A 20489-nucleotide genomic window follows, 5' to 3' on the forward strand; every position below is an offset into this window, starting at 1 on the left:
CCACTGTGTCTCAGATAACTGCATCAATCGCGCCGTTCCCCAGATTGCCTGTCTTAGATTGTGCGAGAACAGGAGCGTACCTGTCTGTCACTGTGGAGGGATTCACTTTAACACGACGGGTGCTGCAGAAAGTTCAACTTAGTCTTGTGCATATTCACCACCCATTAAGACCTGGAACGCGTCTGTGTCGCCTTAGCTTTTAACCACTTTAACTTTAGCTGAAAATAGCAGATCTAGAAGCACTCAGTGCCACGTACGCTACGAGCTTGTAGATTTTTATTTTATTTTAGAAAAATCATGAAATACTGTAGTGTGCAAATCTTTGAATATATATTCTTTCACAGCGAACGTTTTTAATTGTATATCTTTGCTTCTGGGCGGTCCCTGGAACAACATATTTTCAGATGGGCGTCTGCAGCCATTTTTGGGGTCCCAGGATTACATTAGAAAAAATGGGTTGCAAAACCGTCATGATTTAGAAGACATTTGTAGTGGTCTCAGGTCTTCTACCAAGACTGTGGAAACTATTCCATGTTCCTGTCCAACAACTAGTTTCAGTCATGTGGCTTGGTGAAGGGGTGAAGTGGTGCAATAGCTGGCAGCACAATTCACACAATCTATGCCAATTTTTGAGATTTCGTGTATACCTTAAACCTGCCTGTGCCAATTCGAGAAAGCTCTTCTTTTTTATTTCTAATATTCCAGAATTAATACTATTATATTCACCGTATTTTTGCTTCCCGTCGCTTGGCAATGCTTTTCGTCCTTGTTGTGAGCTCAATAACAAATTAGCGCAACCTCCCGGTTAGCATATTAGCGTTTCTGACGCTAGAGAAGTGGACGCACGCTGGCACGAAAATGGCCGATTACTACTTCCGGTTCACGGAGCCGGTTCACGGGGTCTTCTTCGCTGCCTTTTTCGTGCATTCCGTTGTCACTGCTGCCACAGCGCCGCAGTCAATGGTGGCATGGAATCGGCTAAATATTACAGGTGAGCTGATGTAGCCTATCCTGGACGTGAAAAAAAAACCTCTTCTGGATTTAAAGTTTACATTTCTTACTTGGTGAACTTTCAACTAGAGGCCACAAAACCTTTATATTTATGCTGTGTTTTAGAGGTATTGCATTGCCTCCATATCTCAATTCTGACCCTTGTACTTCTTCCTGACTTAATGTTCAGTCCATGCCTCGATCATGCCACACCGCCAGCCTCAAAAAAGAGCCCCAAGAAAGAGTCTAAGGGAATGGAAACTCACCTCGAAGCATGAGTTCAAGTCCGTTGCTCTCCCCATGTCCCCCATATATGGGGACTAGGTTGGCGGAGGGTGGGTAGAGCCCAGGATCACATTAGATAATTGACACAGGGGTGAAAAATGGGTTACAAAATCGTGGGATAAAAAAAATATATATAAAAAAAAGAAAACTCTCACCTCATCCTCTAGCACTCGTACCATTTGTAGCACTAATTCAGTACTTGCCTATGCTTATACTGTATATGCCGATGCATGTGATTTATAATATAGATGTATGCTGTTGCTTGTGCAAAGTATGTTGTATAATATTTTTATCACACAAACGCCAGGTTGGATGTTTACCTCCAAGCATGAGTTATTGTTTGATAACAACATTTATAAAAGATGGAGTGCCGTGATTTCTATATTTTCTTCCAGTTTTTCATGTGTTTATGAGGTGACAGTACTTCATTAGACCACTTGGTGTGGTCGTTATGTGCAATGATGTCGTCCCTTTGTATTTAGGGTTTCTTCATGGAGGCTGAAACCTTGACAGTCAAATGTGCCAATGAAAAAATCAGCTTCAGTTCAGGTGGATCACCACCCGCATGACAAACCTGGCATACTTAATGAACTGCTGGGCGTGTCCACATAAAAACGTAATTTTAACACTTTTTTTGAAAGAATTCTTCCACCTTATATAATAATAATACCTGATGATGTTATAGGGTGGAAAAAAATCATGACACAGTTTAGAAAATCACCCAAAAACATTTGGGTCTGAATTATCCAAACAACAGATGCTCAGTGTTCATTTCAACTCTGTCCATCTTTATAAGCCGGGGGGCACCGCGTACCGGCTGCAGTGAGCCCACTCTTCTGACGCACCGGGTTTATTTATCAATGTGAAATACGTGTGTTTGGAACAATTGGCAGTCTGTCAGTGTAATCGGCTCTGCACCAACAGTTTCACGTTAAAGTGTTATTACATTTGCTATTCCTACTACTACGCCTCAGTAAGTCCTGCAGTAAGATGATTGATTGATTGATTCAACTCAGTCAGGATTCAAGAAGTGTAAGTCAAATCAAATCAAATCAAATGTATTTATTGGTGAGTAGCAAAAATGTTCTTTATATTTACGCTACAGACGAGAGGCTGGTCTGCATTTATGCGAGCCCCGGAAGTCGACAGTAAGTAGCCTTGCCGAGCCATGGGGCCCATAGGGCAGGAGCCTATCTCTTGTTTCTGTAGCGTGAGGCAGCTTGATGTACAAGTACACCCCCTGGACATGACGCTAGTATGTCGCAGGGACTTACCCCCAATCCAACCCTTGATGCTGAGTGTCAAGCAGGGAGGCACTGGGTCCCATTTTTAGAGTCTTTGGTTGGTATGACCCGGCCGGGGATTGAACCCCAACCTCCCAGTCTCAGGGCGAACACTCTAACCACAAGGCCACTGAGCTGGTGGAAGTCAACAGTAACATAGCTCTAAATGCAACGGATGATTTCCTGTTTTTGGCTATATAGAAGTGTATATTTGTACGTCTCTAAATGTTTCGAGGAATTGAAAATGGTGGGCCCTATTGTAAACAAGTGTAATGCTTTATGGTGTCGTCCACTCACTGTTAACACCTTGGATGTCCAAGCCGGAGTTCTCCGTCCAAGTTCAAGGTCATAGTCAAGTGCCCAACACGGAGATTGATAAACAAGACGGAGATTAATGAAAACAAAACCGTTCGCATCGCTCTAGAGCCTTGGAGCGCTTGTTGCCCGATCCGATGACGTGTCAAAAAGTGACACGTCATCGAAAATCTCCCCTGCCTGTTTAGCTGACGAAAACGAAAATCTTAAAACGATCATAACTCCCGATCTAAATCATCCCGTCTAATTCTGAAAAAATATCCTGTGTTAGACGGCGCTCAGCGGTCCAGTCGCTAGTCGCGATAGATTTATTATTACCTCCCGTTGTCGATTGACTCCGGTGTGCCGGTAAAAGTGGTCCGTGCGCTACAAATGATGGGCACCCTGGATGAAATGGATTAAATAGTTCCGGGCTTCTAAGGTGTTAACAGTTTTTGTTTTGAGTTGTACTTGAAATGTACTGTAATTCTGCAAACTGTCAATAAATACTTCAATCAATCAATCAAAATCTGACCTCATCAAACCATGTACACTCAAGACACGCTCCATATATGGCTAGTACATGATTTTCCATATGTTGATCTGACCCCCATGCCAAAGCACCAGCGCTCGCCCAACAGTCTGCCGTCACCCAGGCTGATGCGTTCACGCCCTTTTTAGGGTGAGGTCGCTTCTCCCGACTTACTGGTTTCTAACGTTTAATGTTTTCAGATACATATTTCAGCGTGCTGATTACGTTTAAAATAAGTAATACACTGCCTGAATGTCATCTTGAATGAGATTAAAAACGGAGTAGTTCTATAATCAAAATCAGCTGTGTTTGGACGCACACGCATCAATGGGAATCAAATGAAATCAAGATTCATTTTTATTCATGCGGGCCTCAACACGTCATAAACACATCACGTTTTAAAGCAAGGCAAACCCTTCTTAACATCATAGGATAGTGCAAATACACCAGGGGGATTCAAAGGCTTGTGATTGTGAATATAGAAGGGTTCTGAGCCTGGATTTAACGGATAATGGACTCAACGGAGGGGGCATACCTAACAGCAAAAGGGAATGTGTAAGACTCAGAGTGTAGTGGTGTAGTATGGATGAATGAATCAATGAACAAAATGGGCAAAGGAGTTGGTGTTTTAGAGAGCTAATATTGTTAGAGAGAAGAACAGAAAAGAGCAGTCTAGGAGTGATGCAGTTGAGGGAATGGTGTTCCCCACTACCACTTTCTCTGGGTAGAAATGTAGACATACTATTAACCCATTTTGGGCGGGAAGCCCTTTTGGTGTTTTAAACATTATGTTATAATTTAGCTATTGAAAAATAGCAGATCTACAAGCTCATAGCGCGCCACCGAGTGGCGCGCTATGAACTTGTAGGTCTGCTATTTTTGAAAAATCGTAAAAATACGGCACAAATCTTTGAATAGGTATCTATTCTTTCAGAGCGACTTTTTTGTTTATTTCGACGTCAGGCCTAAATGCGTTAAAGCACAGCCATCCATCAATCTAATTACCACATGCATAGGTATAGTGGAAATATATCCACCGCCCTCCCTCAAAACGACGCTCCCCACGCTCAACTGCCACCATCACAGCAGTGTGCTGCAGTCATTTAAAATCGGCACGGAGGACGGTATCCCAAGGTGTTCTTTGGAACACATAAGGATGAGAACAGTGACAGAGTGGGCGAGCATGACCCCGGTGCAGCAAACCTACTGAATGAACTGATAGGAAGTGTTTAAAAAAAAGAAAAGAATCTGCACTGTCACGTTGCATTCAGCAAGGCTATAGGCTGGGTCATGCATAGATAGTGGAGCAGTGGTGGAAAAAGTACTATTTTTTTTACTTAAGTAAAAGTATCAATACTGCAATATAGAAATACTCTTTTACGAGAATATTTTCACAATTTTTCAAAAATAGCAGACCTACAAGCCACTCGGTGGCGCGCTATGAGCTTGTAGATCTGCTATTTTTCAATAGCTAAATTATACCATAATGTTTAAAACACCAAAAGGGGTTCCCGCCCAAAATGGGTTAAAGTACAAAACTGTATTGGAATCATAATGTACTTAATGTACCAAAAGCAAAAGTACTCATTATGCATAATGTCCCATTTCAAGTTTTCAAATGTATACAAATGTTTTGAAAATAGCAGATCTACAAGCTCACAATGTGTCGCATCGTGGCACATTGAAGTGGTTAATATAGCCGAAATGAAGTGGTTAATATACGTTTTGTAATAATCGAAATCTACGAAGCAACTACAGCACAATATTTGGATCAGAGATGTAGTGGAGTAGAAGTAAAATGATTGGAAATTGGAAACAATCCAGTGAAGTAAAAGTACCTCAAAATGTTATTTAACCCATTTTGGGCGGGAACCCCTTTTGTTGTTAGCATTATGTTATGCTTTAGCTATTGAAAAATAGCAGATCTACAAGCTCATAGCGCACCACCAAGTGGCGCGCTACGAGCTTGTAGGTCTGCTATTTTTGAAAAATCGAAGAACCACTGACATAGAAACATAGCTTTTTCAGAAAACTGTCAGGATGTAGAAGACATTTTTAGAATCTGATCTCAGGTCAAAATGGATTAAGTACAGTACTTGAGTGAATGTACTTAGTTACTTTCCACTACTGGTGCTCTTTGAGAGCGGTTTTGAAGGAGAGTAGGGATTCACATTCCTTTACAACTGTTGGTAGGGAGTACCACATTTTTGTGGCATAGGAGCTAAATTAATTTAACACCTTGTGACCGTGATTTGTGGAAGTCCCTCTGGAGTCTGGTGTTGTGATTGTGGACGGCGTTGACGTTTTGGAAGTAGTTTGACAGGTACATGGGTGTCTTTGTGGTGTAGCGTATTTTGTAGACCAGGCCCATTGCAAGTTGCGTCTACCCTAAGGCCTCACTCAGACCTTTAAAACATTGATGCATGCTTGTTGTATGAATGTTGTGAGTGTCATGGCCGCCCCAATGCATTTCCAATGGAAGTCACATGGTTTGTAGTCCACATTTTGGACTACAAGCTGTTGTATGGCTTTCGGCTGTGTTTCGACTGCGCCCTTCCCCCTCATACAACACAAATGTTGTGTCAAACCATGTGACTCCCATTGGAAATGCATTGGGGCAAGGCCTAAGCCATTCCAACCTATCAAAATGAGCAGGGGTGAGGTGAGTTATAGGAGTGAGGCCAAGCAGTAGCCTGACCAGTTTATTTTGTTCCTTGCCTTGTTTTTAGGGCCTTTGTGGTGCTATGGCACCATGAGGTGCATGCATAGGCGAAGAAACCTTGAGTGATCCAGTCTTCAAAGTTTTCTTACTGACCAGTGAGGAGATTCTGTACAAAAATGTTGTTCTTTGGTTAACCTTTTTGATTACATTAGTTGCCATTTTATCGCTGGAAAGATTTGCCTCTAAGATGGAACCAGGTAGGTAATTTACTTTTGATGATGTTATCACTTTTCTTGTGATAACGTTATCACCCATTTTGACTGTGAAGCCGGCGGCCTTGATGAGGTTTTTATTTGACCCAAAATAATTGATTCAGTTTTTCCCAGATGTAATGATATGTTTGTTATCCGCGAGCCAGGTGCAGATACTACCGAGTTCAGAGCTGAGGGCTTGTTCAACCTGCAATTTGTCACGGTACGAGACCAGCAGAGCCGAGTCATCCGTGAACAAGAACAAATTGCAGTCACAGGCCGATGTCATGTCGTTTACATATACCAGGGCCGTATCCAGTACTTCACAGGTGGAGGGGTCCAATTGGTACCGGCCCACATGCCGGTACCAAAGCGCCCGTGCGGGAAAAAAATCGGGTATTTCCGGTTATAAAGTCGTTATTTTCGGGTCAAAAACGGGTCTGCACAGCAGAAATAGCCTAGTGCAAATCTTACCTTTTTGATGAGCCTGCATGCTCACTGGTCATTTTAACTTTTTTCAATATTGGCATATTGCCTATGGTAAATACCATTATAACATCAACACATCAATTTAACTTGAACAACCAATGTCAATTTGAAGCTATGATTCCCTGAGAGAGAGAGAGAGAGACGTGTCTCTCTATATCGGGGGTCGCGTTAGCATCAAGCTAAGCGTACGTTCGTTCCATATAAATGACAGATCCACATCGCTCATGGCCGGGGCTGCTGCAGGCTGCAGCCTGCATGCGCCAGGCACAGCCAGCCAGAGCAGCGGAGGTAACAGATATACGGCACTTGGGGAAAAAAAGAAGAAAAAAAAAGAACACCGGCTAATAAAAGGAGGCCGGAATTTATATACTTAATTCAACGCCAGCCCGGTAATCACACAGCAGGTAAGGAGGGGGCTGGGGCAGCCCTCACTTCCCCCTCCGAGTCAGCGGCCGCATGGTCCAAGTGCCTGCCCCATTTGAGGCTTTTTTATTCCTTTTCTCTTCCCCGTGGCCGGCGGCCCAACAAACGGTTCGCGGGCCTAGGACTAGTCCCCCGGGACCCCCGTGTCTCCTACGGCCCTGACATATACTACTAGTCCATACTCGTTCGGGGATTTGCACACCGAAAGTGTTTGCAGACTTTGTGATGCCCTGTGTACATGCATTGCATAGCACCATTCAGGTGAATGATTTTTGAGTGGTGCAACCACTCCTGTAGACGGCTATGTGTGTGTGTCCCTGTGTCCGTCCCTGTGTCTGAGCACGGAAGTAGCATATTGTCACCACCAAGTGTCACTGTCACTGACACAGGTGCAGCGCTTTACATAGATTATGCATTACATTCACCCATTAACACACACAGTATACCGGCATCCAGACAGTCAGTCAGTCACGAAGATGCAAGATGCAGCTATAAGAGCAGGAGTCACTTCCTGGTTTTTTCAACAGCTGGTGCAACTGGCAGCGTGGGCGGTGCTTCCCAACAGCACCTCCATTTTCCATCCACCAGCCGTTGGAAGTGACTCCTGCTCTTTTAGCTGCATCTTGCATCTCCGTGACGCGACTGTCTGGGAGCACCCATTCACACAGCGATGGCAGAGGAAACCATGCACGGCACCGACCTGCTCCGGCTGCTGTACCACTGAGCTACTGCCACTGAACATACTGGGGGCGGAAAGCTTCCCATGTACTGTACACATATACTGTGTTAGGTGGAAACCTACTGTACACCGATGTACTGTACATGCTGTTAGGTGGAAACATTTGAAAATTGTTTCAGTCCACACTACAGTCTGTAACTTTAATCCATTTAGGCCTGACGTTGAAATTTAAAAAAAATCTTCTAAATCCTCCAGTTTTCTGAAATAAATATTTTCACGATTTTTCAAAAATAGCAGATCTACAAGCTCGTAGCGCGCCACTCGGTGGCGCGCTATGAGCTTGTAGATCTGCTATTTTTCAATAGCTAAATTATAACATAATGTTTAAAACACCAAAAGGGGTTCCCGCCCCAATTAACTAAAGTGGAAGTATACATACAGTAAGACAGAGGACGAGAGAGATAGACACTGATAGAGAGAGTGAAAGAGAAAGGGCTAAAAAAAATAAAGACGTGTATTTCTTTGTAGATACGATGGAAGAAAAGACGAAAGAGGATCGAGAAGCCGGATAAAAGAAAATCTTTCACATCTTATTCCTGCATGATTATTTAACACCTGCCCTAACATAACCTAAGTAACGTAGAAATGGAACGATACAAAACTCCCAATTTCACCAATTTATATCATACCATTTATATCATAGTATGATATAAATTGGTGAAATATATTATAGAGCATACTGTAGGCTACTCTCCCCCCCCTGCTTTCTTGCCATTACAGCCAATACTTTTCATCACTGATCACAAGCATCATTAGAGATAAACCCCATCTATAATCTCCGAGGCTCATTTTATTTCATCTGTGCTTGAGAGAAAACTTCTGCTAGTGTGCCTTGTTGGTATTAAGCCTCCCACTCTGCCAGCCCTCTAATGAACCAAATGTTTTAAGATCAGAGTTGGATATGTTGAGCTGCCTATTTCCTCATGACAGAGTAGTAGTCTGCTTGTACCAGTTGAAAGAAAAGGGCTCAAATCAGTTAGTCATGACCTCAGAGAAAATGCATCTCTGAGGTCATTACTATAAACTGCCGCCGAGTATTGATTTGGCGTTTGTTTGAAGTCACATTAGAGAAATATCCTTTTCAGCTGTGAATTTCTGCTATGAAACATTGGTGTATTTTGCATCAAGGACATCACAGACAGAATATTTTCATCCCTTACTCTTAGAAAGAGACAAACAAAACACTCTTATTTTGACATATTCCTACATAATTATAATTATAATTATAAACTAATATTTTCTTTCTTTTCAAAATCTTTTTATTCAGGTTTTTGTAACAGTAGCCCAGGGGCAAGTATTAAACAGACTAATAAACTCAATCCCCCCACCCACAATCCCAAGGATAGTCGGAAAAACAGTCTGGAGGAAATAAAATAAATAAATAAATATATCTATATACACATATACACAAAAATACATGCATACATAATTACAAAAAAAAAAAAAAAAAAAGATAATAAAAAGCAGATTTTTCATAGCAGAGCAGATTTTGTTTCTGTTGGCCCCCAGGTCTTGTAAAACTTTTTATAAACTAATATTTTATGCGAACATGACTATTGACAATAGTTTGTAGTTTGTTTCCACAGTGGTGATCTGGAACTTTACCACTGTGCCCCCTTCTCACACATTTTATGGCTATATTCTTTCATCTATTATATATATTTTTTGTTTCGTGGCAAAACATTTGATTTTGCCTCATCCTCGTGGAAACACCATTCAATGAAAACTCACGATCTTCACATTAATGTCATGTGTGTTTATGTCGAATTCTGTATGCCTGCCGGGAAATGCATGCACCCAGTGGTGGGAACAAGTACTCACATTTTTACTTAAGTAAAAGTATCAATACTGCAATGTAGAAATACAGTCCCGTATTCAAAATTTACTTGAGTAAAAGTACAATAGTCAGAGGTGGACATTTACTTAAGTAAATCTGTTCTTAAGTACTTGTTGTACTCAAGTCAGTACAAATTTTGTAAATTGACTTAAGTGTCCACCTCTGACAATAGTATCAGCATCAAAATACGGTATACTTAAAGTACCAAAAAGAAAAAGTATCATTGGGCTAGCCTGGGCACCATTTCATTTAGGGTATGATCCTGTCGGGAGCGGATGATAGTCGACAGGCAGGAACAACGGGGCGGCAACTTCCTTTTCCCTCAAACCGATTTTTCTCAATAAAAGCTACAGGCTACGAGAGCTTTTATCGGTTTTAAGGGAAAAGGAAGTTACAACATGACGTAACGATATCATCCGCTCCCAACAGGATCATACAGACTTTTGAAACAGAGACCAGGCTTTCCTCCGAGGTGGTGGAAAGCCTGGTGAGGCGAGGTTATCATTGGGCAGAATGTACCACTTCACATAAAGTTCAAAATGTATAGCCGATCTACAGGACATTGTGAGCGTGTAGATCTGCTATTTACTAATGGACAAAATGTATGAAGTGGTTAATGTATGTTTTGTGATCAAATTCTACAAAGTAACTACAGTTTTAAAATAATTGTAGTGGAGTAAAATGACAATATTTCGCTCTGAGATGTAGTGGAGTAGAATTATTGAAAAGTATTGAAAATTGCAAATACTCCAGTAAAGTAAAAGTACCTCAAAATTGTACTTAAGTACAGAACTTGAGTACACATGTACCTACTTTCCACCAGTGCATGCACCTTGCAGTTGAGCCAGTGCAAGACCTCTATATCCACCACCATGCACCGCATGGAAGTTTTAGACTGCATCGTCCTACATGCCCAGTCTAATGAAACTATATTCCAGGACAGTCAGTCACTATATGCTCCCAAGGTGCTGCATGTTACAGTATGCAGTTTTAAGAAAAATAACCTGATGGGGGCAGTGCATTAGTGCAGACATGCACCGGAATGTTCTCCCTCCAACTGTCACAGAAGCCACTCTGGGGACATTTTTAAATCTAGTCTTCAACCCATTTTGACCTGACGTCGAAATTTATAAAATGTCTTCTAAATCCTGACAGTTTTCTGTCAGGATTTGTGCCACATTTTCACGATTTTTCAAAAATAGCAGACCTACAAGCTCGTAGCGCGCCACTCGGTGGCGCGCTATGAGCTTGTAGATCTGCTATTTTACAACATAATGTTTAAAACACGAAAAGGGGTTCCCGCCCAAAATGGCTTAAAACCCAGTTTTAAGGGAAAGGGGACAGACAGACATGCGTGCGTTCGGATAGAGGCACACTGAGGCACAGCCAATACAAACAAATAGGCGAGTGTGCTATCGGACCCCGGTGCACATTTCCGAACGCACCCAGACTTTACTTCAATTATATGTTAGATTATGTAGTGTGTAGCCATAATAGAACCTAGCCTATAGCTAACTGAAACTAACTTAAACTTCAAAATGCATTTAACTCTGAATAGTGTTTTCAGCACCATGTTTTTTGGGAAAACACAATGTATTCAACTGTTGACATCTACTGTACATAACAGAAGTTAGTTATCAACTCAGTTTATTTTTTCCATGAAAGCGTGTCCTTATAGCCCCACCAGAGAATATTCTAAACATTTCTAAAAGTAGGGGATCTGTTTGAAATCCCTGGCATCCATGGAAATCCTTTTGACAGACCCCTGGCGGGAAATGTGTTAAAACAGGAATATGTGAATTTCCCCTTTAAGGTTTTTGACGTTCATTTTTCTTTGTTTTTGTTATTTGCCTTTTTTTTTTTTTTTACGCCGTCTAATGATTCTCTGATCATTGTCTGATTCTGCCATTTGTTTAGTGAAGTGTACAGACTCAGAGCCCCCTTGGGGGGATGTTGTTGCACTATAAATAAAATAACAACTGAACTGAACTGAACTTTAGTATAACCACAGACTCCTATCTGCCTGGGAGCTCTAGTGCCGCCGCCCGCCGGGGCAACCTGATCTAGAAGGGGAGGAAGGCCATATGCCAATCACACTCTCATGCACGCTGGCTCACTACATCCCATAGCCTGGAGTGGTGCTTGATCTGCAATTGCCAATTTACCAGAGGATAGTGTAGAGTAGTAGTAGACAACATCCCATAGCCTGGAGTGGTGCTTGATCTGCAATTGCCAATTTACCAGAGGACAGTGGAGACTACATCCCGTAGCCTGGAGGTATGATGTGTTAGTCTCAACTAGCCTTTAACTAAGCCTTACTATCCTGGCACTGTGTCGTTGCTAGCCTGGCAGTGTGTGTGTGTGTGTGTGTGTGTGTGTGTGTGTGTGTGTGTGTGCGTGCGTGCGTGCGTGCGTGCGTGCGTGCGTGCGTGCGTGCGTGCGTGCGTGCGTGTCATCGATTTGTCAAGGGAAGAGCAAGAGAGATTGCATGCAAATTTTTGTTTGTTTTTAATGATAATTTCTGTAGGCAATCCATGCTTTATTAGATAGATAATTGTACCGAGAGGGAGACGCAAGACATGAGGGGAGTTGGATTCAAACTCGGGTCCTGGCAAGTGGCAACGCACAAAGGGCATGTGATCCGTGCACTGTCTGAGCCGTCAGCCAGTGAGGCACCCTGAGTGCATGCAGTGTGTGTGTGTGTCTGTTTGGAAAACAACATCGTTCAAAAGGAATATCAGAAAGGCTTCACATTAATGCTCAGTGGCCTTGATGCATTTGATGCTTTCATGTTTTCTGTCTCTGCTGAGAGACAGAGAGAGTCTGTAAAATGTAGCCTAATCTACTGCAGAGTTTACAGGAGGGCGTCATTAAAAATAGGATGAGACAAAGAGGGAAAGACGTTTGTCGAGAGAGAGAGAGAGAGAGAGAGAGAGAGAGAGAGAGAGAGAGAGAGAGAGAGAGAGAGAGAGAGAGAGAGAGAGAGGAAAAGAGCACAAGAGAGAGGGCAAGCACAAGAAACAGTCAGAGAGAGAGAGTGAATTGACTGTCAGGTTATTAACGTACGGGGAACTTCTCTCTCTCTCTCTCTCTCTCTCTCTCTCTCTCTCTCTCTCTCTCTCGGTCTCTCCACTCAACATTTGCCACCTTTCTGCAGCCTTACATTACATTTACTTGAGTATTTCCAATACATTGTACTTTTACTCCACTACATTTATTTGAAAACTTTAGTTACCAGTTACTTTGATTATTATTACAAAACATAAAGTAACCACTTCAGCCCTATACATGTTTCGGCCATTTGAATTTGTCGATCTACAGGCTCAGAATGCCGTCGTGATGCGACACATTGTGAGCGTGTAGATGAGTACTTTTCACTTTCGGCACTTTAAGGCCTCACTCACACCTTTCGATCTAGCATACAACATTGATGCATGCTAGATGTAAGCAAGATGTAAGTGTCATGGCCACAACATGTTGGACTACAAGCTGTTGTATGGTTTTCGGCTGGCTTTCGACTGCCCCCCTCCCCCTCATACAACACAAATGTTGTGTCAAACCATGTGACCTCCATTGGAAATGCATTGGGCGGCCATGACACAACACAGCATTGATCCAACGAGCACAGAGAATTGCATTAACCGTGTGAGTGCACCCTAAGTAGGCCTATATTTTGATTGAAGTACTTTTGTACTTTCACTCAAGTACATTTTGAATTCCAGACCTTTACTTGTACACGGAGTAGTTCTACATTGCAGTATTGATACTTTTACGTGAAACAATTGAGTATACTTTTTCCGCCACTGCTCAAACCTGAAGCTTGATGACAGACATTTGGATGGCTGAACAGCAAAACCTCTCATTTGCTCTAGTGGTCAACCAGTGGTCCGGGGACCACCAGTGGTCCTTGAGGGGGTTCCAGGTGGTCCCCAGCTAAATGATGGAGAGTTGGCAACCAAATGAACCCTTATGGATCTTTAACTCTTAAGAGCTTAAAATGAAACCAAATGGACCCTTTCGTCATTTTACACATTTTACACTAAATGTTAAACATCTGCAACAGAAGTCTCACTAATTAGAGAATGTAGAAGAATTGTTCTTTTGATCAACGTTTGCCTGTTATATCTCTCCTAATGGTGCCACATCACTACAGCATGGAATTGTGGACAAAATCTTATCCAATGGCGACAATATTCTATGTTTTGGGTCTGAGGCTAAATGTCATCAAATGGTGGTCTGTGGATCCAATAAATAATGGACCTCGATATGAAAAGAGTTGAAAACCACTGCTCTGGTGTCTTTTGTTTCTCAGTTGTTGGCATTTTCAGAATGATATACATTTTGATATTTTACATACTTCTCTCTTTCTTTCTTTCTTTCTTTCTTTCTTTCTTTCTTTCTTTCTTTCTTTCTTTCTTTTCTACTCTGTCATGTCCTGTTCCATGCACGTTGTGAGTTTCTTCCATGAGTATATAAAAGGATAGAGACTGATCTGGCGCGAAGCTCCGCCCCCTCCGCTATTCATGTCAGTGGAAGTTGCTCAGTGGCGTTTTGAAGCACCCGGAAGGACCGTCTCAAAACGTCTACTTCCGCATTTGCCAACCAAATTTTGGTTGGCAAATGTGGAAGTGCAACCGAGCGCTCAATGTTAAAGCCCAGCTGCACGGGGTTTCCCGGTCATGAATCCACGGGTCCGCCTGTAGTCCCTCCTATTACCACTAGGGCCCAGTGCTTCAACGTTGGAGTGCCTCACTGGCCCCTTGGTTTCTTCTCATGTCTTGGCCTCCACCTCGCGTCTCTTAGCCTGGCATTAGTCAGACTGACTCACACCAGGAACGTGTGAGCAGTGTTTTTTTACAGAGAACTTTACACATTTTCTCATTTTAGTCACCTGGAATGTCTTAGTGTTAGTCTATCATAAGAATTTAGTCGACTAAATCTACGGTTAATTTAATCGACTAAAATGTATTTTGGCGGGGCTTGATGCCGTCGTAATGACTGATTTCACACAAAATAGCAGATCATTTTCAGCATGCAACCAAGTGTAAAATGACTTATACTGGATCTCTAGTCCCTGTTTAACCTTTTAGTCTAGTTTTTAAAAATTGACGACATTGTCTGGCTAATGCCAGACCTACCCTTCTCTGTCCTCTCTGTTTAGGTGCTATAGAGCGTCCCCTTTCATGACGACGCCTGGCCCAGGAAATGAATCACAATGCATTTTTCCCATAGACATTTCAAAAAGTATTTATTTAAAGACCTTTTAAGCATCGTACGAAGCCAACTCGAGTCGTGACAAATCATGACAACACACACAATATTTTGGACCAAACAAATAATTACATAGAAGAAAAACAACAAAAAAAGTGTTGTAACCTGCCGTTTTTTCTACTTTCTAATTCTTTGTTTGGCCCGAAAAATTGTGTTTGTTGTCATGATTTGTCACGACAAGACTTGGCTTTGTCCGCGGCGTAAACGTCTTTAAATAAATACTTTCTGAAATGTCTATGAGGAAAATGAACGGAGAATCATTTCCTGGGCCCTGGTAGGGGGCGGGACTGCGACGCTCTATAATGGAACGGTATTACAGGTATTACAGCTGTAGGAGACAGATCGTGTAAATTAGGCATAACTCCATCTCTAACCCCTAAACCTAACCTCTAAATGTCTAATCCTGACTCCAAGTCCAACCTGAATCCTCTCCTTATTATGAGCCTATATCTAAAAGTGTTTTTAATTGGAAAACAACCGTTTCATTTGTCCTCACAATGTCTGTTTTTCATACAAACACACGCACGCACGCACGCACGCACGCACGCACGCACGCACGCACGCACACACGCACGCACGCACACACGCACACACAGCAAGGTTAAGCCTCTAAGCTTTGCTTTTGAAGGCTAATTGAGAGAAACACCATACATACACACACACACACACACACACACACACACACACACACACACCTTCCAGGGTCTCAACAGGCTTTAGTTTGTCACGCAATGGGATCGGCCACCCAGTGCAGCGTCACTTATTAACATGGCAATAACACTCCAGAGACCAGGGTTACCATAGTACAAGTTACCCTATAGTAGCATGGAAAATTCTCACTCTTGAGAGCGTAAAATGAAACCAAATGGACCCGTACGGGTCCATTTGGTTTCATTTTACGCTCTCAAGAGTCCATCCAGCCTGCTGGGCTGATCCGTTGCTGGGTTTCCATTCAAATGTATTGAAAATATTAACCACATCAGAAGATTGGTAAAAGAATATGCAAATTGATTGATATACGAATATCTGTATCTGTGTGTCCGCGGGTCTGTGGAGGATTAGCCTAGTAGCTCGGTACCCGGGCTTTTATTTCCGTTCGCATTCGGCTCAAAAATGAAAGCCTGGAGGAACGAGATACATTTCCTGGTCTAGGAGTGGGAGTGAACTACAGTGCAGAGGGGTTGTCACTCGAAATTTGGTGACGTCAGTGTTGTCCGCTGTTTTCTACCAGGGAGGGGAGGGGACTAGGGGGGGCAGGGGGCGGGCGCTCAGATCGGTGAACCAATATGATCCAACGCATTGCTCCCGGCAGCTAACCTGACTCCGCCAGATGGGGCAGCAGAGAGTACACTGGGTTCCCCCCTCCTGCTCCCATCTGGGAACTCTCAGGCAGACTCGATGCTCCGGCCACCAAACGGCCTTTCCAATCAGCGGCAGCTAGAGGCGGGATCAAGGCAGGACAGTGTACTCTCTGCTGCCCCATCTGGCGGAGTCAGGTTACCCGGCAGCAGCCGCCCCTCTAAACCAGAAATCACGGTGGCTGGGCCAGGCTAGTGGAGGATAAACCCAATCTCTGCTCCCCATTCGGATGCTGTCAATGCACTGGATCAGAATTATCGGCTTTATTGTCACATTGCAGTTTTACAAGTTAAAAAGTGGGTGAAATATTTTTTTGTGCATATAGTTCCATAGTTCCATCGTATTATTTTTCCAAGAAAACAAAGAAAGGGAAGAAGGGCGGGTAAGGAGATCAAGGCAGGAAAGAATAAAAAGCTAAAGCGATCGAGTTGCCGTGCCGAACGTTGTGAAGTTCGCTTGAGCCGTCTCAGCTCCGCCGACAGGCACAGAATAGTAAATCATGTTTTGGGCGACAGCTACTGGCCAGAAAGGTCAGTATCTCACCTACTTCAATAGTATCTCACCTACCAATCAATAGAGGATTAAACGTCCCATTCAATGCATGACAGCATTCGAAGCCGCTGATCTTCTCCGTTTTTTTCCAGTGGTGTGTAGGCATCGGCTTCACCGATAGGCCAACCCAACCCATCGGCGTCACAGATTGATTGGCCAAGCTTTGCGTTGCGTTTGTGCCGACCAATAAGAGGTAGCGTACAATGGAACTCGTTCCTCGTGTGCTTGTGTAGCCTAGTATACGTCATCAGTTTCTGCAGGGATCCTCGTAAATTAATTTAGTTGATCTGTCGTGTGGTAACGAGTACTACCGCACTGGGTACTCTTGAGAATGGTACAATGGGCAAATACAATGGGTTCAGAAGATTCAGAATCATGAAAACCCCCTATTTTGGCATTTTTCAATATGTTCCACCATTTGGATTTCTTAGGACTTTTGATATGTTGTTACTAACATATTTATGAAACAAAAAAAGTTGAAAGAGTTTCTGTTGCAATTTGTTTGAGGTTTTTCAATGCTTGTACTAAAACAGGTGTGGGATGCATTCACAACTTGCATCGTTCCAAACTTGCGTAGTCCCCGATTACAGTAATTGGTTCCCTATTTGGTCTTTGTTATGGTTCGTTTTGTTAACAAAAAAAATGACATAGTCTTGCTGTAAGTTGCGGAAGCAGATAGGCCTATGTGATATTTAAAGATTTTATTTATGCCAAAATCTAAAATGTGCATAAAAACTGTTTTATGGATAGTGACTCACTCACAAACACGACCACAATCCTTCCATCTGTCGGCACCATGAAAAGTGTGTGTGTGCGTGTGTGTGCGTGCGTGCGTGCGTGCGTGCGTGCGTGCGTGCGTGCGTGCGTGCGTGCGCGTGCGTGTGCGTGTGATTGTACATTATAGGCTGGGCTCGTAAAGAGCAATGAGTATCATTCAGTGATAGACAGAAAGAAGAATAGCACTAGGTCTGATCAATCTGGATGCGTTCCCTCGAGACAGAGCATGTGTGTGTTTGAGTGTGTGTGAGTGTGCATGTGTGTGTGTGTTTGTTTGTTCGTGTGTGAGTGCGCATGTGTGTTTGTTTAATCAAGTGTGCATGTGTGTTTGTGTACGTGCTTGTGTGTGTTTGTGTGTGAGTGTACATGTGTGTTGTTTGTAAGGTGAGGTGAGTAGCAGGCATCGTCAGCATTCCTGCGCAGTCAGCAGTGATCTTGCCAGCCTTTGCACAATCTCATGAATAGATAGATCAGTATGCTGTGTGTGCGTGTGTGCGTGTGTGTGTGTGTGTGTGTGTGTGTGTGTAGCATTTGACTCAAGTACTGTAGAATTTTACTTTAGTGGAGTCTTTTCAATGTTCAGTACTTTTACTTCTACTCCACTACATCTCAAAGGCAAATATTGTACTTTTACTCCACTACAATTATTTGAAAACTTTAGTTACTATAGTTACTTTTTATAGATTTTAATTATTATTACAAAACATACAGTATTAACCACTTCAGCCCTGTATACATTTCGGCATTTTTCATTTCATTGTCTCCACCAGGCCGAAGGCATGGGGAGAGAGTATGTTTTGCACTCCGTCCGTGTGTGTGTGTGTGCGTCCGTCCGTCCTTCCGTCCGTCCTTCCTTCCTTCCGTCCGTCTGTTATCAGCTAATCTCCGGCACCGTTGGCCCGATCCATGCCAAACTTTGCACACACACTCTCTGGATGCCAACGACGAACCTCTGCCCCAAATATTCCTCAACAGCCTGTTATAGCGCCACCATGAGGCCGATTTAGGCAAAACACATTTCTGTAGATTACTCGTACACATTTTATCCATACATCACACAATTCGGTATACACTATCTCCATAGTCATGTGATCAACACGGATCTGCACCATTTCCCATCTTCCTTCCTGATTGGCTAAGATTCGCTTCCAAAGCTCACATGATTGGTCCGTTTCGAACAAAAGGCCACAAATCACAAACACAGTGTGCAATTTCCGTGAAATTATACACGCACATTTCCACTAGGCTGAGGACGACATGACACAATTTATTTTCCAAACCAGCCTCATGGTGGCGCTATAACAGGGCAATTCCTGTTTTTACCTATAACTGCATCGATCTGTGTACAACTTTGTATGCGCACTCCCTAGAGGCCATGGAAAAACATTTTCCCTGCATCCCTCCACATCTGCCGGTTATAGCGCCACCATGAGGCCGATTTCTGCAAAACACATTGTTTATATTAGTCGCACAGATTTCATCCAAATCTCATGCAAATCGGTATACATGATCTCTGTAGTCATGTGATCAAGACGAGTCTGTTTGATTTCTCAGATTCTACACTGATTGGCTAAGATTGCCTTCCAAAGTCTTCAGGAGTGGCCCGTTTTGTACAAAATGCTGCACATGTCCTGCTCATCCAGAATTATATCCTCAGAGATGCTATGAGTGATCTGGCTCTGCATTTCCTCAACAAAATGAAGAAAATTGTTGCAAAAAACAAACAAACATGTTTATATCACTCCTAAACATTTTGCCAAACATCACACACACTCCTATCCTCCTGGTGGAGACCTGTGCCCGGAAGGGCACTTTTTCTATATATATTATGCAGAAGTGCATTTCAATAGATCGCATAGATCTGATATTTTCAAAAGATTTTTTAATACATTTTATACATTCGAAAACTTGTCAAACGGGACATTCTGCATAATGAGCACTTTCAACTTTTTGTGACTGTGTGCGTGCGTGCGTGTGTGCGTGTGTGCATGCGTGCGTGCGTGCGTGCGTGCGTGCGTGCGTGTGTGCGTGTTTCAGTCAAACTTATTTTTATGAGTATATCTGGGTCCAATCAGTCTGTCCCAGATTCACTCAGAAACAGTGTGCTCAAAACCAACCATATGAGAGCTACATATTCATGCAACAACTTTTCCTTCGCTTCTCTTCTCTGCTTCTCTTCTCTTCTCTTCATGGTTGTGTCGAAGAAGAGTTTGGTATGCAGAGACCAAACGGACTGTGGAGGTGAATGTAGGCTAGCTGTACTGTATAGGGCCAGTTTGGTGTGCAGCAAGCACTAGGGACAGAGTTGTCCACCATTAAAACTGAGCGTTGGGTCGATAGGCAGCCAGGCATGAAGAGGACAGCCCGTAAAGGTGCGTTCAAACCTGAAGATATACAGTATATTTGTTTCCAGTCGCGTCATTCGCGTCACTTTGGTCCCGCAGGTCGGCTTTGATCGTGTCACGCACCGATTGGCTGTAGACACAGTCATTTAACTTTGGCATTGTAACCAAATGGACTCGTTCACACATAAGACGGCTCGGTTCAATATATTTAACATAATTCCTGCTACTATATCATTTATGAGCGGCACAATTAGTTCCTATGTCTTTTTGCAAAGGGTTTGTTAGTTTGTATATTGTTTTTGCCACCGTTGCTGAGTCCCGTCGGTCAGGATGGTTGAATAAAACATCAACGCTGATTGGCTGTCAGGACACGATGCGTGGAGTCGGGAGGAAGCTTCAG

The 20489-nt window shown here is 42.9% G+C and overlaps 1 protein-coding gene across 1 annotated transcript in view; it reads left to right on the forward strand.

Annotated features, from left to right (window-relative positions):
• Positions 1–20489, forward strand: part of nrn1la (neuritin 1-like a) — a gene marked incomplete at its 3' end in the record, with an annotated part of 65943 nt that overhangs the window by 13882 nt on the left and 31572 nt on the right. The window lies entirely within an intron of this gene.

The sequence above is a fragment of the Electrona antarctica genome (assembly GCF_951216825.1).
Source record: "Electrona antarctica genome assembly, chromosome: 5".
Taxonomy (NCBI): domain Eukaryota; kingdom Metazoa; phylum Chordata; class Actinopteri; order Myctophiformes; family Myctophidae; genus Electrona; species Electrona antarctica.